The 23,713-nt window shown below is 43.4% G+C and overlaps 1 protein-coding gene across 6 annotated transcripts in view; it reads left to right on the forward strand.

Moving 5' to 3' along the window:
* Ntm (neurotrimin) overlaps window positions 1-23,713 on the forward strand; it is a 978,968-nt gene that overhangs the window by 860,376 nt on the left and 94,879 nt on the right. The window lies entirely within an intron of this gene.

Consider the following 23,713-nt stretch of genomic DNA (forward strand, 5'->3'; position numbering starts at 1 on the left):
ATGTATATTGCTAGGTAGAGCAAGGTTAAGGATCCCGAATGCACCCCTGTGGAAGTTTTCTACTTGCTACAGGCTGTGTGACCCCACAGCAGACTCTGAGGAGAGTGATGTGGAGGAAAGTGATCAGGGGTGTTCTTGAGATCAGCTTCTGTAGAGAAACAGGGAAGGAAGCAAGTTTGGGTAGAAGGAGATGATGAGCTATGGTGTGGTTCACGGAAACATTTCAGATGTCTGTGGAGGATGTCTGAAGTACAATGTCCCTTCTATGTTGTCTTCTACTAAGATCATGGGGCTGACCTTCTACATCAACACAGCAGTTCATTGTTGGTTAGAGATTGTCCCCAGAAAGAACAAAACCACTGGGACAGGCAGATTATCTGTTTTCAAGAGTATATCCCAGAAGGCCCCAATAACTAAAGACTGCCTGTTTCTAGCATGTTCTTCACCGGAATCTAAGGCCCCCATTCATAAAGGTGGTAGTGCCTCCATAATCACATTAAAAAAAAACAGTGTTGGACTATAACAGCTTCAAATATGGAATTTCCTCCCAGACCGTAGCAATGCACCCTGACAGATGGTCTCAGAGTTATGACATGTCTGGTTGTATTTGTCCTGAGCTCTGGGAGACTGTGTGGTCATCCTTTCTAATGTTATCCCTGTGAAGAAAGGCATGAGGTAGAACTTTTGCATTTTGGCCAGGCTCTCCTTTTGAAATGACCCTCTGTGTGGCCTGGCTTAAGTCTGGGAGGAGATCTCAGCCCTGCATGAGATCATTAGTGATGGAAAATGGACCTGGGACACTTGTAAAGGTGGAAAGACGCACAGCTTTTCAAGTCTACTCATCCCATTTATCACAGCTTAATGTCACTGAGTCCCCAGTGCTATTAGATACTAGGCCAGTCTGCCTTCGAGACTGCAGAACATTTATCACTGGAGTAGACTTCCTTCACCTATTCCAAGAGACTCTCTAGTTTGCTGCTCCTTCTCGTCCTGTTCCTGGCCAGCCAGCTCTTTGTCATTGTATTGATGTTTTCCAGCCTTTTCCTCCAGATACTTTCTGTTGTCCAATCCTTTTTTGCCTGCATCTCCACTATATTTTTTGATCCTTCCATTTTTCTCACTATCTTTTAAATATCTTTGACTTGATTTCATTTAATCTCTCCCTTCCCTCTTTCTCTGCACCAAACCCTTTTTCCTTCCCTTTCATTCGAGGCTGGTTCTGCTGTATTTTGGGTGTCCTTTGTTCCTCCTTTTGTGGCCATGAAGTCAATTCACTTTCCTAGGAGATTTTCATATGAGCTGGGGCCAGATGCTGCCACTTTCCTGAGGTTTTAGCTGCTATGGAAACAGAAGATGGATCAAGGGGAGAGGAGCAGGCTGATCAGAATCTACCTGCAGATTAGAGTCATTTAGATGAACGGCTTTGTCCAGATCTGGGGCCTAGATTAGCCGTCCCACTTTCAGACTGATGAGATATGCCAAGCTGTGGCTAATCACCTCGAGACTCACTGGGGACCAGGGTTCCCGGAGATGATTCTTTGGAGATCAGAGATGTCACTGAGCCGCTGCCAAATCGGAGCTGAAGCTAGAGACCTTTAGCAGTCAGGCCTTCATCTGTGCCCACTAAATGTTTCCAAGAAAGTGCTTCTTTTAAATGAACTAGGACAGGCCTAGAGCTCCGGAGAGAATGATGTGCCCCTTTGCTGAGTCTCCAAAGACAGTGAGCAGTTGTCATCTCTTGTCCCAGTGGTGAAGACGGATCATGTCTCAGCCAAATCATTCTTCCATAGACATGAAACTCTCCCCAAAGAATAGCTGATCCAGGCCCTTGGGGCAATCTGATGACTTCATTGTCTTTTCTCTCTCTAGACTGATCTGCTGGCTTGGGGCAGTTTTGAAAATGCCCAGTTTTGTTTATCAGAGGTCATCTAGGAAAACTCTCAATAATCTCATCGCCTCTTTAGGCTGACTGTTTCCAGCCACGACCATCTTCTGTGCAGAAAGGGAATGCAGACATGTGTACTGTTCTTTCAGGAAGGCTCCTGAACGTTGGTATAGGAGTGGATGTCTGGTGGATAAAAGGGTCAAAAGGCCTGTCCAGGCCATTTATCAGGTAGAGGAAATGCCAGATGCCCAGTCAGGATGGAGAGGAATATAGGGCCTCCCAAGCTGCTTTTCTAGCATAGCCATTTTTTTGTGCAAAGTAGTTTTCCTAGGCCTTTTCTAGCTCCTCCTCGTAACCACCACTCCTAGAGTTCAAGGAGAAAGTGCACAGTTTTCTGGGTCTGTCCTTACTCTGCACATGTTTTGGGGATGTGTACTTACTGTCTGCACTTGCATGAGCCCTGATCTTTTCAGGAGAAAATGTTCCCATTTCAGGTCCTTCCAAGAAAGAGCTGCAGCTAGCTTCATGAAGGGCTAAGCCCAAGTCCTTAGAAGGGTCAGTCTGTGTACACGCAGCATCAGGGAAACCAGGATCTCCTCCAAGGCTACTTCCTGCTCAGGAGCCTGTGTTTGTCCTTCATCTTTACCTAGGACTGAAAGAATGTGCTTTCAAACTGTCTCATCCTTGAGTTTTCTCTGACTATGTCTTTCAGTTTATCCTGAAAATATCCGAAGTCGGCTGCATTCTTCACCGAAATGTGTTATCACAGTCCTGGCATCAGATCCCATTGAGATGTCAGAGGGTTAGAGAAACAGCTGGGATTCCTACATTGTCAAATTCCAATCAGGAATCTGTGGGCGTTTCACTCCTTTGGAACCGAAAACCACTGGGCTCCTGACAGTTCATGGGCACCTGCTTTCACCCCCTTTCTTTCACTAAAACTCTTGGGTAGTTAGTTCCATCCTCATCTAAGATGCCCAAAGAACAGCCCACACTAAGAAAAAAGAAGAGGCACTGAGGAAGTTCATGGAGCAGAGATGCCCCATATCCAGTTCATTTGTGACATCCCCGTTTCAAAAGTTCTTTGAGACAGGGTCTGTGTCTCATTTCTGTTTTTCATTCTTCACTGATGCACACTCCCTGGGGCCTAGATACCGCCCAGTGTTAGCTTGCTGCACAGCACAGCACTGCTATTTGCCATTGCTCCAAAGGGGCGTGCTTCTTCTCCCAAATGCAATGCTCCAGGCTTACTCTTGTGGGTTCTTCTTCACTGGGGTGTTTACAGTAGGGATCTGTCATCTTCCCCAGATGGAATCCCTGTTGAAGCTCCAGGACATTTTCTCTACTTTCCCAGGTTCTCCAGCACTTTCCTGAAGCCCCTCCAAGGAACTAGCTCTGGTGAGAGGTCCAACTTAGGCTGAAAGGAGAGGCCCCTCTTCATGTTCACTTTCACAGAAGTGGAGAAGGCTCACAGCGGCTTTGATGTTGGGATTTCTGATGTACTCGGGCCCTTGGTGCCCGTCACTCTGCTGAGACTGTTTCGGGAACATAGTCTTCATCTTGCCCTTCTGGGACAACCTGAGCCTTCCACCACCTACTGCATTCACCATTCCCATATGTGGCTCCTAAGTACAGTTTCCTAAAGTACAGAGGAGGACAGTAGAATATGTACGAATATGTGCTTGTCCTCTCAGATTGAGAAAAACAACAGCAGTTCATTAGTGGGTAAAAGAAAATTATTATTAAATCAATCCCTCCTGCCTACCTTTCCCAGTGCCCATTTCTTCCTTCTTGGTGGGTAAACAGAAGTAGGCAGGCAAGTCAATTTTCCTGTCAGGGTTGTGTAAAGATATTAGGGTGAATCAAAGTAGAAGTGTGCCCATTGAGCTTCGAAACAAAGAAATCCTTTTTTTTTTTTGAAGGAAGGCCGAACATATTTTTAATGATTTCTTTTTCTTATTTTTACAACAACCTTATTTTACATACCCAGTTCCCTCTCCCTCCTGTCCCCCCCTCCTCTAACCTTCTTCCCACCCCACCCCTATCCACTCCTCAGAGAGGGTGAGACCTCCCATGGGGAGTCAACAAAGTCTGTCACATCACTTGAGACAGGGCCAAGGCTCTCCCCCCCGTATATCTAGGCTGAGCAAGAACAAGGTATCACTCCATAGGGAATGGTCTCCCAAAAGCCAGTTCATGCACTAGGGATAAATACTGGGTTCCACTGCTAGTGGCCCCACAAACTGTCCAAGCCACACAAGTGTCACCCACATTCAGAGGGCCTAGGGTCTCATGCAGGTTCCCCCACGATCAGTCCAGAATCAGTGAGCTCCCACTTGCTCAGGTCAAAGAAATACTCTTATTCCAACATATAGTCAATACCTCTACATGGCTCTGCTTCCGAGTCAACAGCCTTTCCCTGCAGTCAGATCTTCCTTCCCGGGGCTCGAGGAAACCTAGTGGACGATTGGTAGTCTTTATTTCCGAAAAATTTTTAAAGTCAACAAGCCCATGAGAGCAAAGCGACCCTTAGTGTGGGTTCGTATTTTTGCCAGCATCCTGAGGCACCTACCCTCTCCCCTTTCTAGACCACTGGCTCGCCTGGTGTCAGCACTGACAAGGCCTCCTCCCCAGCCAGGCAGGACACTGACACACTAATTGGCACTGGGGGTATCACAGCTTGAGTTCAAGCGGAGCTGGCAGGCTCTATGACTCTGTGACAGCTCTGTGAAAAAGTGTCAGGAGTGGAACTCTGCCATGCCACCGGCGGACTGCAGCACCCTGGCACTAATGAGCAGCCTGTCAGCATCAGCATCAGGACCGGTGTGGCGTGGCGATCGTTAGGATGGCAGACAGCAAAGCTCCTGGCAGAGAGGAGCTGAAGGAGGCAGAGGAAGGCATCACCTTCCTCGGACATGGCACCCACCCAGCCTGAGAGAGATGGGGTGCAATGACTCTATACCCTGCTTCTGGGCTACTCTCAGAAGCTCTTTTTGGTTGAGTTGCCTTGTTATTAATCAACGTACCCTATAAATCTTTCTTGTAGTGACCAAAAGGGGATATTTAATGATTAGCTTTCTGGGCATGGCTGTACCGAAAAACCATAAGGCTACCCAAGTCTCTGAGAATGAAGGATGGCGAGAGATGCAGAGAACTTGTGTTTAGTCTTTTTGCTACATGCCAGGCCAGCTCTCTGCCTGGGGGAATCTGCGGAGAGCTTCCAGCCTTCTGCCTGTCTTCTCCTCCAGAGCCAGGATCTAGGAAAGTGATGAGAAGTAGGAGACTTTATCTGTGACTTTGTTCCAAAAGTGGATATGGGGGTGCCCTGGGCATATAGTCCATGTATCTGCTTCCCGAGGACAAGTGTGACGTACACTGTGCCTTGTGCATTCTACGGTGGGATCTTTAGATTTGTGTGGAGACATTGTCTGGAGTATCATCTCATTCTCTGAGGCTTTGACTATACACGATGAATTCATTTCTGTGAAAGGAGGAGGACAGATCCAGCTGGAGAAGTTGCCACTTCTCACTGAGTGTGCCGTGCTGGGTGCTGGCCACCATGCCTGAAGTCGTACCACTTTCTTCCATTGATTCCTTTTTCTTGGAATGGATACATTGAGTTTTCATGACACAGCCCCTCCCAGTTAGTTTATACAGCAATGTCAAACCAACGACACAGGCCAGCAGGCATATATAGGAAGTCCTCTCAGTGACCCTTACCTTCTCTCCTTCGGCCACCCTTTCAGTGAAGAGTCCTATTCTTGCTTCAAGAACAAGATACCAGTTTGAAGGCCTCTAGCAACACTCCTGAGTCAGAGCACACCCCTTTCTTAGGGATTTTTAAGGAGTTTCACCCTTTTCCATGATGGTTTTTCTCAAGGCACCCAAAAAGGACTGACGTTCTTAGTTATCTAAGAGGCCATGGAGCCCAAGAGCAGTCCTGACTTACTTGTGTTATTTTGTTTCATCTTCAATGCCTGTGCCAGTGGCCCTGCAGGAGACAGTGGAGTGAGGGAGTATACGGTGCTGACAATACAATTTGGCATTGATATACATGCCTGCAATCCCAGCAACATGCGAGGCAGAAGCAGGAAGATCACCACAATGCTGAGGCAAGCCTGGGTGACACAGTGAGTTCTGACCTAGCTAGGGATATTTGTGAAACTATGTCTCAAAGAAAAGCAAAAATAATAAAAACCTCTTTTTGATATAATTTAAAACAAAATCAAATCTCAGTAACAAAAGAGGAAGACACCATTTCAATTCTTTTATCATTACATTATATTACATTATTGTATATATGTTTGTGAATGAGAGAGAGAGAGAGAGAGAGAGAGAGAGAGAGAGAGAGAGAGAGAGATTGAACATGCATAGATCTCAAAGGACAACTATAGGGAGTCAGTTATCTTCGTTGACTTTGTGGGTCTCATATCAGGTGCTCAAGCTTGGTGGCAAACTCTACTTAGATACTGAGCTATCTCATAGGCCCAAAATATTGAAAATGTATGCTCATCTCCATGGCTGTAGGGCTTTTTTTTCCATTATCAAGGTTAGCACTTAGAACTCGTCCACACTGGACTGCTGCCACTGCACTGCATCTCTGTCCCCTTTGCATCATTTTAAATGATAACCATATCAGAATTTCCAAGTCAACTAGGGAGATTACTCCTCTTCCTTGATCTGAACCCAAAATATCAAATCTTAAGACTATTCCTCTGGGAAACAGAGATAACCATTCACTGCCAGCATGGCTTGGACCTGGACATGCTACCATGTAAAGTTCCTGTCTCCATCACAACATATAATATCATCAATGCCCTGTGTTTAGCCAACACATTGTATCATAAATGCCTTGTGGTTGGCCAACATATAATATCATAAGTACCCCATGGTTAGCTTCCATGTCCTAGGCTATCACCTTCTTCAGTACTTTGACTCATTAGCCAACAACAGAAGGGGAGGGAATTCAAATTCCAGTTCTAATAAGTGGAATTTTCAATTGCCAAAAATGGATAGTATTTAAAAGTAATGACTTGACTTCTCCTTCACGCTTCGTCACTTTCCAATAACACATAAAGCCTTACTCAAAATGCCCAAGACACCCTACGTGGCTACTCCAGAAGGAGCAGGAAATTACTACTGAAACAGGCATGACAGTGGTCAGAGAAGTAAAGAATGCATATTTAGAGAAGACTTGTTTAAAGCCAGTGGAATATGCAGTATTGGTTCTGATACATAGAGAGCCTCATATTCCGTGATGATTATCAAATCATGGCACCACCTCACAGGTAGGGGAAAGTGATCCAGAAACTCATTCATCAAGTGGTTTGAGCACAGGCATGCAAAACAAGGTGGGGAAGAAGAAATGGAAGGAGACATTTATAGATTACTCTTTAACTCCATAATTCTTTTAACTATAAATTTACAGCTAGACAGACACAGTCAGGGCAAAGTTTGCCACTGTCAATAAGGGTTTTTGTAAGATTAATATTTATGGTCTGATTTAAAGCAATCTTATCTGTGCAACTCTCTACTTCAAAGAGGGGAAAAATCATAAAAAGACTAGTGGAGAAATTAATGAGTTCAATGTGCCCGATTTGAGAACATATGCAGTCATGCCTCAGTCTAGAAACCAAGGGCAGAAGTGCACGCCACAGGCGCTGTTTGTGGTTTTACCCAATTATTGAAAAACCCTTGAAAAAATGTAGAATCAGATGTCTGCTGAATTCAGACACCGTTAACAGCGCACTCTCCCACGCTCTCCCGAGTCTTCAGCTATTTATGCTGGTGCTTGGTGACTGTTACCAAGCAGAACTGTTTTTTGATGGAACAAATAAAGAAACAAAAGCAAGGAGATTGAATTGTCTTTCCTGCAGATGCCAATCATCATGGCTTTGTAAGAGGAGATGTCTAGTTTAAACGGAGGCCCCTACAGGCAGGGGGACCTTTTCTGAACAGACCCACATGACAATCAGCACGAGGTGGGGCATGAGAAGGGTCTCATTAGACTAGTTGAGGCTTAGGGGTTGATGACTAGGATTCACTAAGTACTGACAATCACAAGACCCTTTGCCTTAGGTCTTTATGCACACAGTGCTGACTTTGTACAGTAGTCTTCCCTAACCTGTGGCCTTGCTTTCTGTGATTTGGGTTATCTGAAGTTAGTTTTGGTTTGAAAATATTAATTGGAAATCTCCAGAAATAAACAAGCATGAATTTAGAATTGTCTATTATTCTGAGTAGTATGACAGCTTCATGCCATCCAAATTTGTTCTGCCTGAGACGTAAATGTTTTCCTTGTCGAGTCTAGCCATGTAGACACCAGCTGCCTGTTCTGTTAGTCGCTCAGTGGTCCTCTGGTGGCAAGACCAACTACAGTGGTGTCACTGTTCTTGTGTCCAGGAAAGATGGTTAGTTACGGCCACCTTGACCTGACAGCATCTGTGTCCCCACATCACTTTATCCTATCACACATTGTCTTATGTCATGGCTGGGTGAGTTGAGCACAGGATAGTAAGATGTTTTAAGAAAGTGGTTGCTGTTTTACCGATTTTGTTACAGTATACAGCTAAAGCGGCTTTACCTTGTTATCACGTAAGCTTCTTATTCTACCTTTATTTAATTTGTAAATTAAACTTTGTCATAGTTATGTGTCTATAGGGAAGAAATCTATATAACATAGGATTTGAAGCAGTCCTTGGCTTCAGACATCATCTGGGGATCTTGGATTGCATCTCCCATGTGTCATGGAGGGCCAGTTGGGGATCCTGAATCATTTCTTGACCTCCAATGACTACATTTTTCCTAGAGACTACTTAACATACAGACTTTCCATCATTCAGCAATAACAACCTCTGGCAGTTTACAGATGCTTAAAAATGTGCTAGGCTTGCTTCTAACCATTTGCGCATTTGCGCGTGGTGTCTGCTCTTCATGACAACAGCGAGAGACAGGTTTTATTATTAGCCTACTCCACTGAAAAAGAGCATATTGTCTTTTCTCATCTAAATGAGGCTTATGAAGGTCAAACCAGTGCGACAAGGTCGGCAGCGCCATGCTGGTTGGATTCAGTTCAAGGCAGTGCATATCCAGAATAAAGACATTGGTCTAAGGTACCAGTTCTCATAATAGACCCAGGACAACTGCTGACACCAACTACACCCTGTCCCTATTCCAGACGTATTGAATCAATGAAGGTAAGCCAAAGGCATTGTATTTCCATGCTCTCCAGGCAGTTATGAAGCCTGCTCAGGGTTGAGAGTCAATGTTGTATGGTGGGTTGGTTATTCACTTGACATGAGTTGTCACTACCTAGTTGTTATAGCTAGACTCAATCCACAGGCATCCCTATTATTTTAGAACCAAATGCAGGGATGTCGAATTTAGGAATAATTACATAACTAAGGCAAAATTCAAATCAAATCAAATTTGTTAGTCTTTCTGACTACCTGCTAATTTGCTCCCTCCCCCCCCCCTGCCTTGCTGTACCCATATAGTTCGTGGTGCTCAGGCTCAATATCCCCAGGTAGTTCCCATCCCTGTCCTGGGACCTCAGACTCTTTTAAATACTTTGAGCATCTCTGAGCAAAGGCCATAGCCCTGAACATGTAGCTGCAGCCTCCCCCCACCCCACTTCTCTAGCCGAGTCTGTTTGTGTGTGTCTTATGCCATCTCAGCCTGGTTCTCCCCATCCACAAACCCAGACAGCCCAGACTCTCAGGATTGATGGGGCTGCACTCTGACTTGATTTATTTTTCCTTACGTTAAATACTGTCATTTACTTAGACAATGGTGTGCCTTCTGCTCTGAGTGTTATTAGGCTGTTTTACACTGTAACAGCTTTAGATATGAAAAGAAGTTGCCAGATTCCAGGCTGTGGTTTTCATTATCTGACTTCATTCAGCTTCACTATGTGTCTTGTGGTTTTTGGCATACTTCATCTTCCAAATAGTAGACAATGCTTCTTCTTACCAGAACCAGGACAGGCAGAAGGAACTGAGAAGAATAACAATTTGGTTCCTGTTGTAGGGACTCCAGCCACTCGATAGGGCTGTAGACCTTCCTAGATATTATTGCAAGCAGAGCCTGTCCCCTGCCATGCAGTCCTGAGCCCTTAATATGAAGCCTTCCTTTTCCTAGATGGATGCTCTTCTCCCCCTAGTTTCCTCCAATGGTGATTGTATCTTCTCTATTCACTCCTCCCTACCTGCAAAACACAAACTTTTTTTCCCTCCCCTTTTTTTCGGAACCAGGGTTGGGAAGAACAACTTTATATTGATGGTCCCCCCACAAGAGATTCCAGATTCTCACTGCTCAGCTGAACTGAAGCCCAAGAGGCCCGTGCTCCTTTCTGAATTCTTTGTGTTTCTGTATGTCGCTGTCTTGAATGTTTCACTAGAGTAACTTTGGTTATAGATATTTGGCCATTGACTTGCAAGAGAGAGAGAAAGGGCTTTCTCCTCAATTTATTTATTTACCACATAATACTCCATTCTAGGAAAAAATTAATTACAGAAGGTTGTGTGTATGTTGCCTCTAGGGAAACCTTTGGTGAAATAATGTTAATTAATTAACTTACTCATTCAAGAATTTCTTATTGAGTTCAGCATAATGGCCCACTTCTGTAGTCCAGAACCTGGGAAGCAGAGACAGGAGTAACAAAAGTTCATGGCTTGCTGGAGCCCCATAGTGAATAACATAACTTAGGCTACATAGTGGGAATGTATATATCAAAAGCACTCCTACTGTGTGAAAGGCAAGTTCCCTTAGCCCTTGAGATATGTGAATAAAAAAAGGAGATCATAGCCAAGACCTCATTGACCTTCTATGCTAGTAAGCAAAATACAGAAGAACCCTTAGGCAGGTAATTTGTACAAAGTACCACATCTTCATTGCTGCAAAGCAGTTATGATGAGACACGAAGAAACCATCTGCATGCTGGTGTGATAGACTTAAAGTCAGGATGGGATAGCTTCTTTACAGAGCTACTCCGTTCAAGGTTGAAGGAAGCGAGCCTTTAACAGCTATAGCAGGTTCATTTCTGAAGCAGCACCAGAGAGTGCCTACGCTGATCTGCTCAAGAATGGTCAGAAAGTCATGTGACTATAGAGGGTCTATTTAATACCGCCCTTACCCAGACTGCAAGCTTATCGTGGGCAAAAGAAAATGTTTTTTCCCTCATATCTCACCAGATGAACCCATGCTTGGCTTGATGTTGAAATTATATACACATTAAATAAATGATAGTTTAACCAAGAAGAGAACAGAGTAAATGTGTGTTTTAGATCGACTGTCTAAGCAAGCAAGCTGAAAACACACATACTTGGAATCAGAAATCATGCTCTCTGGTGTTATTGGATTAGAGAGAGTGACAGTTTGTGCTTCTGACAAAGGTATCATACAGCGTAGACAAAGGAGAAGGTTCATAGAGAAACTGAGAACAGAGAACTGTTAGTGCAGGTATCAGGGAAGTCACCAGAGGGAACACTGCAGTTACAGTGGCTGAAGGCTGCAGGAAGAATGGTTGTGACCCAAGTACGAGTCTTCCATATATCACAGAAGAGCAAGGAAGGAGAGTGGAGGCTATATGCCTGAAAAGCAAGTGGTTTGTTTGTTTTATTTGTTTTTGTTTTTTTGTTTTTTGACAAGTTTTCTTTGTGTAGCTTTGAAGCCTGTCCTGGAACTTGCTCTGTAGCCCAGGTTGGCCTCAATTCACAGAGATCTGCCTACCCCTTTCTCCTGAGTGTTGGGATTGAAGGCATGCAACACCATTGCCTGGAGAAAGCAGGAATTATAACAGAACAGGTGATCATTGAGAATTGAGAAAGAAAGGCCATTTAGTGATCTTGTGGCGTGAGAAAGGCAATGGTACCAGCCCCTGAATGCCAAAAGGAACAACCCAGCCATTTCTTGATAAAGCAACATAGAAGAAAGAGATTTCAGCAAATAACCAAGCTCAGTTACTCAAGGCAGTAGGGTATGTCTAGAAGCAGAGCGTGTAACTGAGCATTTAATTTAGCTAGTGGGTGTTCTCTGGGGACACAGGGAAGATGGCCGAAAGTTAGAAGTGTGAGCCTAGTCAGGGGGACAAGGTGTCTGTTGTATAGCGATGAAGGGGCTCCTGGGCTTTGATGATGGTGAAGATGAGGCACTGGTATGTCCAATGAGATATTAGCTGTGTTGGATACAGCAGTAGTAATCTCCACGGAAGACAAACGAACTCCACCCTATTGATTTCAACAAAGTCCTATGTCCACCATAAGGGTCTGAAAGTTGGATGGTAGCATCAGGTAGGGTAATGTTTTCTTGTTGGCAAGCAAGATCACCTTTTAGAGAAGTTTTTTTCTAAGTTCAGGATAGGTGAGTTGGGATATGTCTTTAGAGACTGTAGAACTTCAAGAAACTAGCAATGGGTTAAATATGGGTAGGGTGAGGTGGGGGCTTAGCTACAATGGTCTCCCTAAGGTTTGTGTTTGACCTCCTTTATTGCCAATTTGGGAGGCTTAGGGTTCTGTTCTGTTTTATTCCATGTGGTCACAGGTAGGATAATACATCACAGCTCATGTCTGTTTTTATTTTTAACCTGCAGATTGCTGTAATTTAACTCACATTAAAAAAATCTTTTAAACATTTTATTTATGTGAATGTATGCATGTCTCTTGGTGTGAATGTTGTGCCTGAGTCCTAGGAACCCCAAGAAGACCACCACGGAGCCACACTTCCGAATGCACAAGCAAGGTTTTGTTTATCAAGTACAGCTAGCATGGGGGGTCCTCTGCCTCACAGTCTGACACAGCAGATGGAGGGAGAAGGACCCAGTCTACTATTGTAAGCGGTTTATAAAGACAAAAAATACAAAGCAGTCACAAGGTTACAGTCTCAAAGTACAAAATTATGTGTTCTATATAACAGTTGGCTAAAAGTGGGGTAAAGCTCAGCTGTTAGTTCTTGATAGGCTATTAGTATCTAAGGGGGATAGCAACAGCCCCCCTGATTACATTCTCCAGATATCTGCTGACCCTTTGCTAACTGCTGGGGCTGTTTGAAGTATTATCCAACTGAAGTTGGGTGGTCAACATTTTCTGTATGACTACTGGTGGGGGAACGGGCTGCAGTCAGCAACTTTGTGTCCTCTAAAGAGGGGTCCCGCCACCTTCAGCTTATCCCAGGGGCTGGGGTGTAGTTCAGAGTGCCAAAAGGGCCCAGCACATAAATGGAATCTTTTCTGGCCTTTCATGTACACATTGTATATGCAGGTATCTATGGGGGCCAGCATGTCAGATGTCATGGAGCTGGAGTTACAGATGATGGTATGTTGCCCAACATAGGTACTAAGAACTAAACTCAGGTCCTCTTTAAGAAATGCCAAGTCCTCCTAACCTCTCAACTGCCGAGCCAGTTTTCCACACCCTTGACTACTCTTTTTTAAAGGATTATAACAACTTGAGGCATATATTTGTAGAGAAGAGGGACTTATTAGATTGAGCAGAAATGATGCAATGCAGAGAGATGTCAGAGAGAGGCAGATCAATGTATCCCTCAGGTAGTGAGTACTGCAGTATGCTATTGTGCATCTAGGTGCTATAGACTAAGAACTCAGCACAACCTTGGCTCCTAGGGGCAATAGAATGCAGATAGAGACACTAACAAAAAAAAATGTGCCCCCTGGAATGGGAAGAGAGAGCTCAAGGAGAAAAATACAACTGAGATGAGTAAGGGATTCCTGGTGGAATCTTCAATAGAGTATTGAAAGACAGAACACAAGAATGGTCTGCAGTACCCCACAAAGTGGGTCTTTAGGGGAATATAAATAATTTTCTTGAGACCTGTAGTTCTCAGCCTTTGGGTTGCAACCCCCATAGGGTTCACATATCAGTTCTCCTGCTTATTGGGTATGTATGTTACAATTCATAACCACAATAAAATTGGAGTTAAGAAGTAGCAGTGAAATAAAGTTATGGTTGGGGATCCCCATAACATGAGGAACTCTATTAAAGTGTCGCAGCATCAGGAAGGTTGGGAGCCACCGCTCTATTCTCAGGGACTGCCAAGTCTTAAGTCAGGGGCTTGTTTGGTGTACATGGAGAGCAAGAATGTTGGCAGAAAGAAATGGTAGACTTCAATTAGAAGAGCTTAAAAGTGACAGTGTGGAATATGATGGTTGGCTGGGAAATGGTGAGACTGTTTCAGTCTTGCATATGTTCTAAAAACAGAGCTAAAGCCCATTGGTGACTTGGGGGTTGAGAGAAGGAGGTAGAGATCAAGGGTGACCCAGATGAGTAACCTGTGTCAATAGTGACTAGTAAATATTTCTAGACCTTAGTGCTTTAGATACATAGATAAACACGGCAAATGGATATGTCCCTATACCTGGGCATGAGAGCTAGAATAACAAATTAGACGTTCAATAAGTAGACGTCAAGCTTGACTAACTTTTATTTCATCTGTAAAGGAGAGACACTGAAAGAGAAGCTGTGTAATTACACAGACTAATGACTAGGCAACAAACAGGGGATGCTAGGTGGCAGAGGGGACTCATAAATATGGCAATTGTATTTGGAGCCAGAGTTGAGACAGGGGACTTATGTGCTGATCCCAACAAGCTGCATGCTAGTAGTTAGGTATCAGGGGAAGAAGAGGGGACTCCAGCAAAGACTGCTGAGAAGAAGTGGCAGGGGAGACAGGAGAGTAAGTTACAAGCCTTTGAAGAAGAATGCAGATAAAAAGGAGAGATGATTAATGATACAAGCATTGCTTCATGTTGATTGAGATGAACAGAGTTGACAAAATTTGAACTTGGGTGGTTCTGATGAAAGCCACAGACATCTCACAAGACTCTACCCTTAGAGATACAGGCATTCATGACTCCCAAGAGAGGGAGAATCTGCTCCAAATGAGTTATGCAATCCCAAGTGGAATAGCACCAAATGGACTCAGCAGAAAGTGTGTGTGTGTGCGTGTGTGTATGTGTGTGTGTATGTGTTGTGTGTGTATCTAAGAAGGTCATTAATTTGAGATGAAGTGAGAAGGAAACAATCAGGTTGAAGACGGCAGAGAGAGTTGGAAATAATGCAAATAGAGTCCTCATGGATGAAATTCTCAAGAATTTTAAAGTAAACAAATACATGAAATTAATTAATTAGTCAATTATTAGAAATGAAATTAATAGAAATGAAAATTGGAAAAATGTCAACAGATAATTCAGTGATTTGAAAGGGAGAGAAATGGATTGAAGGAGGCGAGATGAATTTTCGTTGAGAGTCTTATGATAACATACTGCAGAATAAGGATTGGGAACTGGAAGGAGCTATGAGTTCAAGAATATCTTTCCCAGATTTTGCGCTGGTACCTGGCACCCCTGGAAGCTGCTCGGTCATTGTTCTGTGTATCAGCATCTCTCCTTCTCAAGTAAAATAAAACTTTGACTTGTATTTATTGAACATAGAGTGTGTTTGGTCACCAATGAAACAACACCCTAGGGAGTTTATAGGGGATTTTGGAATTTATAGATAAAGTTACTATATTGAAAATGCAACAGGCTCTCTCTGCAACTAGGTCATTTAGATATGAGAGTATCTGCTGCCAGCTCAAATGAGGATCACCAGGGATGCTGATAGATAGCTGTTAGCACGGTCTGAAATACTGCTTGAAGTGTGAAATGAGTCTTGACAAGGGGCATAGGGACATGTATAGATTTCTGTTCATATGCCAATTTCCTTTGGGATGAGGAAAGAAATTCTCCAAGTTTCCAACCATTAACACCTCCAAACAATCATATACTCACATGGAGCTGGGCTATCCAATCCATCATCAAAGCCAGAGTCAGCCTCAGGAAGCTATCTGTGGTAGCACTCATGATTGCATATATGAAGTCTTTCTGTTTTTCATTTGTTTTAAGCCAAAATCTCCTGTTGGATCCAAGACTGGATATCCTCCTGCCCAAACTCCCTAGTTTGGAAAATGGGAGGGGATGAGGAGGCCCAAGCAAATATCTAATAGTGTGGACAAATATGGTCCAAATACTGCTTTGGTCAGAGTTTAGGATTTAAGGTAAATATGTCAGTTCTGGACATTATGTCCCAGGAGTTCTACAAACATTCTTACTGCCTTGCTACCACATGCCCACATGCTTAGATCTGCCCAGGAGGAGGCAGACAATCTCTAGATACAGAGAATAATGGCAGATGACCAATTTAGAAGAACCTCCGATTGCTATTCCATAGGTACCTACTTCTACTTTGGAGGAAATTTTCTGATTCTTCATCAAAAATGTTCGCTCAATGCCTTAGTGACATTGTACTGACATCGTCTATGTTACCCTAGATCCATGCTTCTTTTGAAAATAGAAGCCCTCCAGGTGGGTAGAATGGGTGTTGTAAAGCACAAGGACCGGGAAGTTTGCCTCCATCTCTTTGCATCTATCCTCCCAGAACCCACAGCTCTTTGGAGCTCAGAGCAGCTTGGTGAGCTTCACATGAGTGTATTTTTAGACATCATTTTGCTTGCTTTAGCTTTGCTGCTGAGTGTACCCAGTGACTGCCCTGCTCTGCTCTTGAATGGCTGCATTCCTTGGTGCTGACACATCTTCTCTTTGTGGCACTTCCCTAGGCCTCTTGATTTGGGTCATTCATGTGTTGTCATGGAAATGACATCCTCAGTAGAGTGGAGTTGCACATGTTGTCATGGTTATAAGAACCTCTTGATGGGAGTTCTACTTCATTGTCATCATGTGGATGGCAGTAAGGGGTCCTGGGATCATTTGGCTTGCCTGAATTGTCAAGCAAGGAGCTAGCAGCTCTGTGCCTTGAGAGACAACTGGGTGTCATTTAAAAATAGCAGTTGCTAAAATGGTTCAGTCCTACCTCTGCATAAAAGTCTGAAGGTAGACACGATGGCTCGTGTTTTTAATCCCTGCACCTAAGAGACTAAAGAAGTGATGCCATGAGTTCAAGGCCAGCATGGGCTACAGAGTGAGATACTATAAAAAAAAGTGAAAAATAAAATGGAAGGGAGAGAGGGGGAGAGAGAGATAGAAAGAAAGGGAGAGGGCTAAAAGAGAATTCATCATGACTGTCATTATTTTATTGTCTCCTCCTCCATTTCCCCTTTTATCAACATCATAATTTCTAACATTGTGTTGTAGGTTGAACATGGTCTGGGTGTTGTTCTATGTGCACAAATGTGTTACCTTCTGAAGTGTATCAGCAATCTTATGAAGTCAGTATTGCTGCTGTCTTTCTTCAGGTGAAGAGACTGGGACATAAAAGCTCACTTATGTAACTTCCTCTACAATTCACACCATTATGTGATGTGCTAGAGCAGAACTCAAGCAAACATCGTGGTTCTCAGGCCTGAGCTAAATCCACACTTTGTGCTATTTAAACGTCAGCAGCTTAAACATCAGCAGCAAACATCAAAGCAGGCTAACTCGGCTGCTGAGCCAGCTGTTGTCAGCTCACTATTGTATCTAAAATCCATACACCTTATATTTTATATCACTTTTTAAAATGTAATATTTTATTTTTTTTTTTGGATTTTTGAGACAGGGTTTCTCCGTAGCTTTTTTGGTTCCTGTCCTGGAACTCCCTTTGTAGACCAGGCTGGCCTTGAACTCACAGAGATCCGCCTGCCTCTGCCTCCCAAGTGCTGGGATTAAAGGCGTGCGCCACCACCGCCAGGCTTAAAATTTTAAATTGATTCTTTGAGAATTTATGCAGTTATGAATTGTATTTTGATCATATTCATCTCAATTTCTCCTCTCCAACTCTTCCCAGGTCCCTTCCCAACATAATGTCCCTTTTTAGTTTTAACAATCTACTGAATCTGAATATTATTGTCCATGTGCACATGGATATGGGGCCAGGTGCTTGACCATGGTCACTCTAACAGTGACCACTCTAAGCAGGTTTTCTGTCCTGCCTGCCAGCTCCCAAACACCTACACAGAGACTTCTTATTAATTATGAAAGCTTAGCCTACAGTTTAGACTTGCTTTTCACTAACTTATAACTTAAATTAGCCAATTTTTTATTAATTTGCATGTATCCACATGGCTTGTGGCTTGCTACCTCATCTCTTACATCTCCTTCTGCTGTGTCTCCTTGTGATACCTCCCTTCTTCCCAGCATTCTCTGTGCCTGGAAAGTCTGCCTAGCTATTGACCATTTCGCTTTTTGTTAAACCAAGCACACCGACATCTCCTCATACAGTGTGAAAGAATATTATTTAATAGGCCACATCTCTGAAGAAAAGCCATCCATAGTTAACAGCTAAAGGCAGCTGCCTGTATCTGCCTCCATTCACACTTGAGTGTTGGCTGGCTTCATCTTGTTCAGGTGCAATGCCAGCCGCTGTGAGTGCTTGAGTGAATTGATTCTGCTATGTTCAGAAGAGGCTGTTTCACCCCAACCACACTGACCTCTGTATTTACAATTTTTCTACCCCTTCTACTGCATTGTGTGTCTTAAGATTTAAGGGAGGGGATGACAAAGACACACCATATATAACTTTTATGTTTTAAAATTTTTCATTTGGTTCTCTAACAACTATATGAAGTTATAGAGTTATACTTATTTTATAGTGAAGACCAAACATGGGAAGAAGATAGCTTCACAAAGAAACCTAGCTTTGGAAATAGTCTAAAGCTGAGCTTATATAGTACTAAACACAGGTTCAGAATGGAGTGGTAATATGCATGCCTTACCTCATGTGACCCAAAATGTGACTCTGGAGAAAGACATGGATATTGTGTGATGCCCTGGGGAGATGAAAATAAGTAAATATCTATTCACTTTGATAAAATAAATAAAAGGAAATATCTCATCCAAGCTTGTTGAACCAATGAGTTTATTGGAGTTATTTAAAGGAACATGGGCTGGACACATATAACTCTGGAAAAGCCCCTGGGTATCTATCAAATATATAGCTACATCTCCAAGAAGTTCCAACCCCAATAGTTACCTCTTATTGGACTCCTGCATAGGGCTGGAACCTCATGAAGGTCTCTTGAACCCTCAAAGTCTTGTGAGTCTTAGTCTCCAACCCTCCCTGAAGGAATGCTAAAAGGTCTGATATTATGAATGTCTCTTGATTGTGACCCCAGATTTCCTGATTTGTCTGTTTATAATCATGTCCAACTCAGAGGAAGCATCTACACTACAATGGAAAAGTCATTATAATTGCCACCAGTCACTTTTGTCAAAGAGAGGGAACAAATGGGAGGTCTCAGTAAGTCATTCCATTAGCCATTTGTCCTTTTCAGTTCCCCTTATTCAGTTTGTAAAAGACCCTATTCAAGTGTCTGCCTTCACCATTGCTTTCTTGCAGGAGAGGAGCAGCCTGCATTCAAACCCGCTTGTCTTTACATTCTGTGCTCCTTGGAGCAAGGCAGTAACCCACACAGAGGAATGGCAGTAGAGATTGCTTATAAGCCCGTGTCTCAGCTCATCCCAAGAAAAGGAAAAACACAAAGGAGTCACTTAGCTGTTGGCCTATTATGATGCAGCATAAAGTCAAGGAAGCTTGGCTCCAAGATTTCAGTCTTCTATGTGAGCTCAAGGATGCTGGATCGGATATGTTGAGTGGGAGAAGACAGTGATGTCAATGACAATGTTAAAAGCTGGCATTATCAAAGACTTTTTCTGCTCTTGTTCAATGCCAACACTCTACTTGTATCAGCTCATCTAATCTTGAGAACCACCAGAGGAGATGGAAAAAGAAAAATCAGGAAAATGAGGCATGGGGATGTTAAATGATTTGCCAAAGGTAGTAAGCAAGGGCGAAGCAGAGCTGGGGATGGAGCGCTAGTCACTTGAATCTGCCTATAGACAAGAACATCTTTCTTTCATGAATATAGATTGAGCTCAGAGCTTCTCATGTCTAGAATGCACTGTGTGAGCTTCAAGACATGAATCCTGATTACACTATTTTCTAAACAATATCACTGTGGGCTCTTTGCCACTCTCCATCTGTCTTTGCCATGTTGTCTAGTCATATTATAAAGAGTGCAGTCCATGGCAGAAGGCACCTGCTGGGGCTGCTGTAAGCATTCCATGTAACATGTACCCTGTGTCTGGTACAAAGTCAACTCTCAGCAAATATCAGAGGAAAAGAGACAGCAGAGATGATGCACAGAGTGACCAGTGGAGTTTGTAATTGTTGCAGTAATAATAATGGTAGTTGCCTATCCTTGACAATATTTCATCTTATTTATAAATATGAATTACTGTTCCTAACAATGAATAAAATGGCTGATAATGCAAGCTAAGATATGAGTGTCCATCTTGAATGTGTTTCCCATAGTACCCCATTTTATCTAAAGCAGAATTTGGCTAATATTGTTAGCGAACTTCTTGGCACAAGGTCTACCGCTTCACCTGAGCCGTCTCCTTAATCCCTGCTTCTCCAGGGTCAGAGCCATCACTGCTCTGCGGTACCCATTGTATGCTGAAAATGCTGAAAGTTCATTAAATAAAGGTAACTGATGCCTGCTTGTCTGTTAACATCCTTCCTTTCACTGGTCAAATGATAAATCTGGTAGAAAAGGAAGTCAGAGAAAGGCTGAAGAAAGTAACTGAAATAGATCCAAAATCAATACTTTGAACACACTTTGACAAACTAGAAGAGAAATAAACAGAACCATATTTCGACTCCAAAGGATCCCATCTGGGGTTCAGAGGTACAGTACAAAGGTGAGGTGATCTCGTTTCTAGATAAACAACACCTACACTGCGTTATGTGCATTTAGCTGTAATTTGGACTAGCACTTTATTGGGTCTGACAGGGCACTTCTCCTGCCCTATTCAAAAAACAAAGCCAACCATGTGATTAAGAAGCAAGACCGGTGCAGCACAGAGGCCTTGGTAATAAGACATGGCTGCTACAGTCATCTGATGCTTCACCACCAGCTCTGAGGATGCCCCCTTGTGTGTTTTTCTTCTCTGCCTAGCTAATAGGTGGGGCCATGGAGCTCCGGGTGGGAAAAGGCCCAGCCTTGCTGCCAGCCTTCTTGGAAGGCCTGGCTGCTAGTGAGAAAGGCAAGGAATGAGCCAGGAGGTTCACAGCAGTGTGGCTTTCAAGATCCCACTTAGATGCAGAGGGGAATCAGGAGGTTCCTGCTGAGCGGTGTCTCTCAAGCCATGTCTTGCCTCAGAGAGCTCTGCAGCTGGGGAGTGCTGAGAAGTCAGCCCTGCAGAGCTGTTACAATTCATACTGACTCTAAACTTCCCACTGTGCAAATAAAAGACAGCGGTGCTTGCCAAGTTTCCTGAGTGAGTGGAAGTCCTTTCGCCATTTGATGAGGTACACCATGTTGGGAGACATTATGGGAAAGAGAGAAAGGAGTCAGGAAAGCAAAAATATGTGTTGGAAAGATGTCGGCTGATTGTCTGGGACTCGGTGACAAGACTGGGATGAGGCCCACAAGCAGAACAGGAAGCGTCCCCCCACCCCTGTCCCATCACTCCTTCAGCTTGGTTACCTATGGTTCACACTGGGTAAGAAAAGCCTGTAACCCAATATCCCAGTTCAACCTTTGACTCAACATCTAAGCGCTCACATGCTAACTGGAGCAAGGGATCCTAGGGAGTGCATGAAGATCACTTGGTTGGACCCTGATCTGCCAATGGACTCAGTGGATGACCCTTAACAAACCAATTAACCTCTGTGGTCCTCTGTTAGCTCATCCATAAAGTAGGATGAGAATAGGCAGACTAGTAGCAGAACATTGCAGATGCTTTGTAAACACGAAGACAGTAGGCGCATTGTCCTTTATTAAAAGCACTGCATTAATCTTGCATGTGCTCTGGGGCCATGCCAAGAAAGTCAAGGAGCCCTAGAGTAGAGGTGTGATCTCGCTATCAAGCAGTCTTACAAGACAAAGATGTTTTCACAATTTTTTTTGCAACACAAACTCAAAAAGCAAATAATGTAACCAGTGTTTATGGCCGTTGTTATAACAACAGCAATTATCATTTGTCCTCATTATCTTTTGTTAAAGTCTTACATTTATTTATACAGTGCAATTAATTTGAAAGTTCACCTAAGCATCTCACAAAAGCTGCAGAGGATGTAATCCCAGGGAGTGAGGGAGTTGAATCTAAAACTCGTTTAAAAAGAGCAGAGGAATAAGACATACTAGTACAGGACAAACCAAGAGGGAAACCACAGGACAAACGGGACACGGTGTTGCTGTGTTTCCCAGTCCTGACATCTCTGACCTCTGAATGATTCAAAGCCAGCACTGGTTCCTGTTGCCTCATTTTGTGATATTAGTGATTGACAGATACATTCAGTTAGGCTAAATCTGATCTTATAATTTCATAGAGATCCCATGAGCATTGAATAGATTTTGCATTTTTAAATGACTGAAAAAAATTAAAACATAGTCTGAAATTTGAAGGTTATTGTCCATAAGTTAGTAGTTCTGGAACCCAGCCAATCACATCCATTTATTTATGAAGGCATTAGTCTTACAATATCAGTATTCTAGCAGTGCTGGGATCACATGACTCCCAAACCTAAAATGTCTATCTTCTGTTTTTTTGGAGAAGCTTGGCAACCCTTGTAACACATGAAGACAGACGGCTAGAAGTCCCAGTGCTGTCATTAAAAATCCCCTTTGATTCAAATTCTCTTCTCAGAACTCTGAGTCCTTGTGGTTCTCACGCACATTCCAAACCTCTGAGCATTTCTGTCCTTCCAAGAGTGGCACATGCCACTGAAGTGAGCCAAGAGCTACTCCCCAGCCCGCAGATGGCTTCCTGCACCCAGCAGCAGTTTTTCCTTGTTGACCTCTGTTCTAACAAGGCTCTCAGTGCCTGGTCCCTGATGGGTGCCTCCCTGCTAGTCAAAAGATGCAACATTCTACCCACTTTGGTTTGAAGGGTCATTTTTTCCAGAGCATAACAAAAGCACAATGTTCCCCTGGGTCTCTATCTTGTGGCCAGATCCATGCTCACTGCTCTGTTGTTGATTCTCCTTCAGCCCATGGGGAAGTTTGTTTGGATGTTGTTTTAGCCTGTTTTCCTTTGCTGTGGGGGGACAATTTCCACTGAGTGCTTCATAAAAGGAAGTTTACCTGCCTCACGGTCCTGGAGGCTAGGAAGTCCAAGATCAAGCAGCTGCCTCTAGTGATCCCCTGCTGTTATTTTATGGCATTGGTGGTGAATTTGGAAGAGAGCGCATGGCCTGGGGGAAGACCAGAGAAAGCTTAGAATGCAGATCTCACTTTTAAACAATGTAATAACTGAGCTCCTCTTGCATGACAGTCATTATCTCTTCATTAGAGTCTTTCCGGTGATAAAAATGCTTCCTGCTATTGGCATGTCTCCTCTCAGCAATACCAGGGCTATCAGATGTTGCTCTTTTGTTTGTTTGTTCTTCAAGCTTCCTGTGGTAGCGGTGGCTGAGCCTGTTTTCGTTACAGAGCCTTTCCAAGTGAGTGCCTTCTTCCCAGAAGAACTTTGCATTAATAAGCACATATTGCCCAGTGGTTCTCAAATGTCCTAAATGCTGCGACCCTTTAATACAGTTCTTTATGACTCCTAGCTATGAAATTATTCTTGTTACTTCATAACTGTAATTTTGCTACTGTTATGAATGGTAATGTAAATATCTGCTATCCAGGATATCTGATATTCGACTCCCAAAGGAATCTCCACTCACATGTCTAGTCATGACGGGCAATCACAGACTTCTTGTGTCTTCTGGACCCAAACCCAGCACCTACCCCATTTTTTCCATCTTCCTTCCTATGTCTGCCTGAAACACAGCTGTAGAACTAAGTTTATTTGTCAGGCAGACAGGGCGATCTCAAGTTTCCCAGAAGACC

The sequence above is a fragment of the Microtus pennsylvanicus genome, chromosome 3, assembly GCF_037038515.1.
Source record: "Microtus pennsylvanicus isolate mMicPen1 chromosome 3, mMicPen1.hap1, whole genome shotgun sequence".
NCBI classification, from domain to species: domain Eukaryota; kingdom Metazoa; phylum Chordata; class Mammalia; order Rodentia; family Cricetidae; genus Microtus; species Microtus pennsylvanicus.